We start from the raw sequence: 6,309 nt of genomic DNA on the forward strand, positions 1-6,309 counted from the left end.
TCGATATCGGTTGTCACTTTACTTGTATAGTTTGTTTTCAAAATTTGTCTAAGTAGGTCAAGAGCTTAGTTTATTTTCAAATTTCCTTTAAATGTGTTTGCATTTTAGGGGGGTAGAAAATTTCAGAAAATCCAAAAACATTAGAATATTTGAAAAAGTAAAAAACATGATAAAATCAAAAAAGGTTTTGTTGTGAAAAAGAGGAAATGATAGTACATCAGTGGACTGTCACAACATGCTAAAGATATGGAAAGTTAAAATGTGTTAAACAATCTCACTGTGGATGTGCCAGTAGGTTTTTACACATTTAGTAGATTGTGACGAGATATAAATCTAAATTTCGAACTTGCTTATTTTGTGGGTAACAACTTCTTAGATATATGGGTAACCCCCGAAATCTTGTTTGAAAGGTCCCTCTTTCTGAGATACTAGGTCTTTATACTCAGTGATATCTGGGGTATTATTCCGGGACTTCTGCTGAATGGAAATTCTGACCTAGTCCCCGTATAATACTTTCTACAAATGCTTGAAACATAGCACCACCCTCAGCATAAAAAACGATGAAACATTGCAAAATGATAATTGTGTGCTGTTGTAAAAAAGATCCTCTAAAGGGGACACACCAAAAGTCGAGCCGGCATCTCTCTGCTGAACGGAAGTTCTGACCTGAGCTCTCACGGTTTCGCACCTAGCCCCTCACAGATATCATCTGTGGTATACTCACCTGTAAGACTGAATATTGGGATCTGGATACGGGAGTATATTCAAGTAGTGGGACACGCGAATGAGGTTAAGTGCTTAAGACATTAATATCGTATCTCGAAGCAGTTGAACTTTGTGTGAAAATTTAAGTGGATCAATATACTGACAATCTAGGTGAATTGATTAGAACTTAAAATGAAATGAAGCTTAACGGTGTTCATGATTTGTCTCATTAACTGATATGATCCTCTGACACAAACTCACAAAAATATTGTTTGTAAATATTTCTTTACTGCATTTCATTACAATCAAAAATCCAAAAAGATTTTTAGTGTGTTTTAGCATAAACTTTTGAAAAATACAAAAACATTTTCGACAACTGGTGTTGAAAAGCTGATTTTCAAAGTTCCAAGTGCTAAACATGATGACATTTGATAAGAGGGAGTATGTGTTTGAAAAAACAAATGTGTTTTATTCAATTTTACAAGTGGTTCATCAAGAGTATAGTTAAATTTGAGGGGGAGTCAGTGTTAGTGCATACAGATTAATATTAAACTTTTAAATGTTTAAAAATTACTTTGAGGAAGAGATTGTGCAGGTGTAAGTTTGAGCCAGGTGATGATCCTGAGCTGGAAGAGAGCCAGGTGACGATCTTGGAATCAAAGCTGAGTGTTAGAAAGCTAGGTTGATTGTTCCTGAGAATTCTGTTGGAAAGAGCATGAGCCAGGTTTCGATACCTGAGGATTAGAAAGTTAAAGCCAGATTACGATCCTGAAGCTGATGATGCTGATGAACTTAAGGAATGCCAGCACATCGCAAGGGGGAGTCTGAAGACATGCAAGAGAAAATAGAGAGAGTGAAGCCCAGAGACTGATAGAGACTGAAGTTGCAAAGACTCGACATGTGAGACTCATCAACATCTGAGGGGGAGTCTGTTAGTGCATGCATCTGTCGACTTCGTCTTGTATCGAGTCTTGTACTAGATAGGTTAGATCAGGGCACGTAGATCGAGAAAATAGGATGTTTTAGGTTGTTTTAAGTCTGATTCCGCTTGAATAGGAAATTCCGCTTGAAATTGACTTGTGTCATTTCAAGCGAAATCACAAGGGTATAAACAGGTGTCAAGCGATATCATTTGTAACAGTTTGTCGAATTCCATACCGAGGTGCTGCCGGTGTGAAGACTGATTGTAATTGCTGTTAATTCAATCTAATCAGTGTTTAAAGTGAAGATTAAGCTGTTTCTAAGTCAGTTTCTTGTTTTCCGCACCTGAAACTCATCAAAACTCCTCTGAACGACTCATTCGGGTCAACTACACGATCCTACAAAAGAGTTATGCGGATATGCGACGCAAGCCCTTAGAATTTCAAGTCGGAGATCGTGTCCTACTCAAGGTTTCACCTTGGAAAGGAGTGGTGAGATTTGGAAAGAAAGGAAAACTTGCACCTCGATATGTGGGACCATTTAAGATTGTGGAAAGAATTGGGAAAGTTGCCTATCGATTAGAGCTACCTCCAGAGCTTGGGAATATTCACCCGACTTTTCACGTGTCCAACTTGCGAAAGTGTTTAGCTGACGCTGATCTTCACATTCCTCTCAACGAGATCCGGATTGATGAAACGATGCACTTTGTCGAGAAACCCGTGGAGATCGTGGACCATACTTTCAAACAGTTGAAGAACAAACGGATTAAATTAGTCAAAGTTTGTTGGGAATCCAAACGTGGCCCAGAGTTTACTTGGGAATGTGAGGACCAAATGAAGGCGAAATATCCACATTTTTTTTTCACAAGCTTCCTCTAAATAAAATTTCGGGGCGAAATTTCCTGAAGTAGGGGAGACTGTGACAACTGTGTTCTATAGTCGTGGTTCAATGTAAAACAATGTTGATTATCAATAAAACAATGTGCTTTGGTGTTATTATACATGCTTTGGTGTTATTATATGTGTTTTGGTGTTATTATGTGTATATTTGTGTTTGATGATTTTTCAGTTTAATTCAATTCCAATTTCAAGCTTTAAATTGCTTTGTGGAAGGTTATACGCAAACTGGTGCGTAAACGCAGTTAGTATAACGCGAAAAACACTCTGGAATAGTACCATAGGCTTAACATACCTTAAATAACCTCCACATAACTTAGAAATAAGTTTTGGATGGTTTGGTGTGTTGAAATCAAGTTTGTTCGATCGCAGGGACTATTTGTGTCAAACTGCGAAACTATACTGATTTGTATAGTAACGAACATTCCGGAACTTGATCATAAGTTAAACATACCCTAAATATCCTTTGCATAGCTTAGAAATATGCTTTGAGGGGTTCGGTATGCTAAAATAAACTTTATTGATCAATAGGGACTAAAAGCGTCAAAAGTGCACAAGTTTGCACTTTCGCGCATATTTTACGTTCTCAATATATCCGGACATCCAAAAATTTATGTAAGCATTGAAATATTTAATTTTAGTGTTTGGCATGATACAATTCCATTCGTCGCTTAATTTGGATCGTTTTTGCGTTCGTTACGACTTCCGTCGTAATTAAGCGAATAACGCAACCGTACGACCAAACGAACCAACATCCGAGATATTTTTTAGTATATTTTGAGTTCCCTATGCTTTAACTTCATTTTAGAGCCTTGAAATGAGGTTAACAGGGATTAAACGTGCCAAAAATGAGCCGAAATCCAAGTTTCTGAAGTGAAGTGACCTGTTTTGACAATCTGCCAAAGTTCCCTTACACGCGCCGCGTAAGGTAAGCCCATATGTTACGCGGGCCGCCTGAACCCCCCCAGTTCAGGAAAATAGTTTTCAGAAACAGCAGCAGGTATTCAGTGTATTTGGACATGTTTTTGATCAATCTATGCGCCAATTTTGATGGTTTTCAAGTGCCCATGGTATCCAAATACCATGTGCCCACTTGTACGGCTTGGATCGAGGCTCAATATTCCAGAAATGATCCTAACGTCTCTTGAATTTTATGCTTCATAACTGAGAGTAAATCGGATCATAGCTTGCGGGGACCTTTTGTAAGTATTCTTTCGTTCTTTTCATTCGTTTTTATCGTTAAAGTCAAACTGCGTTTGACTTTCTGCATTGACCAGTTTATGGTCAACACGAAGTTCGTTTGAACTTCATAACGTGAGCGAAATCACGATGGTTATAGTCCCTAATGACTATACCTACTGATTACCACGTTACCTAGGCTTAGTGACGAGTCGTAGTTTCGGCCAAAATGCGTATTTACGCGTATTTTGTAACCAAACTACTCTAGGATATCAAAACCGTTCGTTTTGATATCAAAACCTGTTTTCTAACTTAACTAAACATGTTCTAGTATGTTTAGCTCATCACTTTTTAGATTAGTGCTTGTGTAGAGTTGTAAGTCAAGCGGACTAAACACCCGCTTAGACTTTCGAAAACACGACCAGTTTGGTCGATCATTAGGATCCGACCAAACATGTTTAGTGACCATAGTTTCATAGGGAATAACCTTCCGAGGTTATACCTTATGGTCACCGAGTTTAAGTAGTTGTATGATAAATAGTTTATATGCCTTAGGTAAATTACCAAAATACCCTTTTCATGCATAATTGGTAATTAAACATATGTAACCCAAACTTTTGTCACTAACTGATTAGGTAACATATTTTAACATGTATGGGCATATAATACTTGTCATAGGACTAGTTAGACGTCTCAAAATGCGCCTTGCGCACACGACACTTAAAGTAGTGTAAGCAACCTTAATGTGTCGAAAGCACTTAGGTTAGGTTTCAATTTAGGATGTAGGCCTTGTTAAACCATATCACAAGAGTTCCAACACTCATTTGGTTTACAAGACCTCATTTTGTCCAATCGTCTGATTTAGGCGTCTATTGTTTGACTAGTGGTTCGATTACTAGGTGCTACTTGATTTCTTTGGTTTACTTGAGTTGGATTGAAGTTCTATTGATTGAGGATACTTTGCACTTCATGTGAGTACATAGTTCCCCTATTTTATTGTTTTCAATTGTTTTGGGGTGATTCCTATGTACGAAATGGTTTCAAAGTTTAAACGATGGTTTTTCAAAAATAATTAAGATGGTTTATACAAAACTAATAACGATTTCAATAAAGTGAACAAACTTGTTGGCTGTAGTTACATAAGAAATGACATTCATTAGCATTGATCAAGCCGACCAGTATTAGGTTATGGTACCATAGGATCTGACAAATCCCGTTATTTTACTACACCCATGGTTATGTGTGGGGGTTGTGGGTAACAACTGAATCTGATGTTAGTTAATTTACCCTTTGGTGGTTTGTTAACGCGAGAAGCGAGACGCGAGATGGTCGAGTCACAAAGGTTTGAATGTTATTAGTGAGACAACCATATATAGTTTTCACAATTAAAACGAGGATGATTTTAAACGATTTAAATGAGTTAGCTATTTGGAAACGATTTGAACAAGTTAAACGAATTGGATAAACGATTGGTTTTTGGTTAGTGTATAGATAACGGGACGGGTGTAATGTGATGAAAGCATGGTGGATACGCCGCTGGTACTTCCTATATATAAGTGTTTTCATCATATTACATACCGTGACGTTATTTAGTTCACTTGGGTAAACGATTTTGAAACGATGTCACACAAATGATGTTTTCTAAAGGATATAAACCACACGAGTTTTTAACGAGTTTTTACAAGATGTTTTACAAGTTGGTTTTCTAAAACAAATGTTTTTGGGGTTAAGAATCATGGCTACGAGATTTTACAAACTATAACCATCTTGATTTGAGTTGGTTAATTATGTTGCAATAAATTTTTCAAAAACAAGGTTTGTATTTTGACTCTTGAAGTCTACTAAAGTAATGCAACATGTAAACGAAGCCATAATTCCGATACTCTTATAAAACCTATGTACTCACCAGCATTTCTTTGCTGACTTTGTTTTTACATATGTTTCAGGTAATGTTGCTTGATTGATTCTAGGATGCATGCGTCACGTAGGATCTGGACAAGGCCTTAGTGACATAATAACTATGATAGTCGATATGAAACTTGTTTGTTCTATGTTAAGACAATGTTGATGTTTAACTTTATCAATAAAACGGAACTCTTTTTGTACCCATGGTTGTGAAACAATAATTCTGTTACAACACTCCCCGATGTTTCCGCCACGTTATGTTGTTTTACGTGGTCGGGGTGTGACAAGTCACACAGGTTTGAATGTATTCAATGAAACGACCAAAAGTTAGTTTTCACAATTTAAACACCAACCACTGGAACTATTGAATTCTGTGAACTATTTGAACCACTGGAAATATTGAATTATGTGAACTATTTAAACCACTGGAACTATTGAACTATGTGAACTATTTGAACCACTGGAACTATCTGAACTATGTGAACGATTTGAACTATTGAACCATTGGAACTATTTGATCTATGTGAACTATTTGAACAATTGAACGATTGGGTTACGGTAAGTGATTAGGTAACGGGGCGGGTGTAATGTGATAAATGCATGGTGGATACGCCGCTGATACTTCCTATATATAAGTGCTTTTAACACATTACATGTCGTTGCATTATCTAGATAACTTGGACGAATGTTTTCAAAACGAAGT

Source organism: Helianthus annuus, chromosome 5 (assembly GCF_002127325.2).
Source record: "Helianthus annuus cultivar XRQ/B chromosome 5, HanXRQr2.0-SUNRISE, whole genome shotgun sequence".
In the NCBI taxonomy this organism is placed as follows: domain Eukaryota; kingdom Viridiplantae; phylum Streptophyta; class Magnoliopsida; order Asterales; family Asteraceae; genus Helianthus; species Helianthus annuus.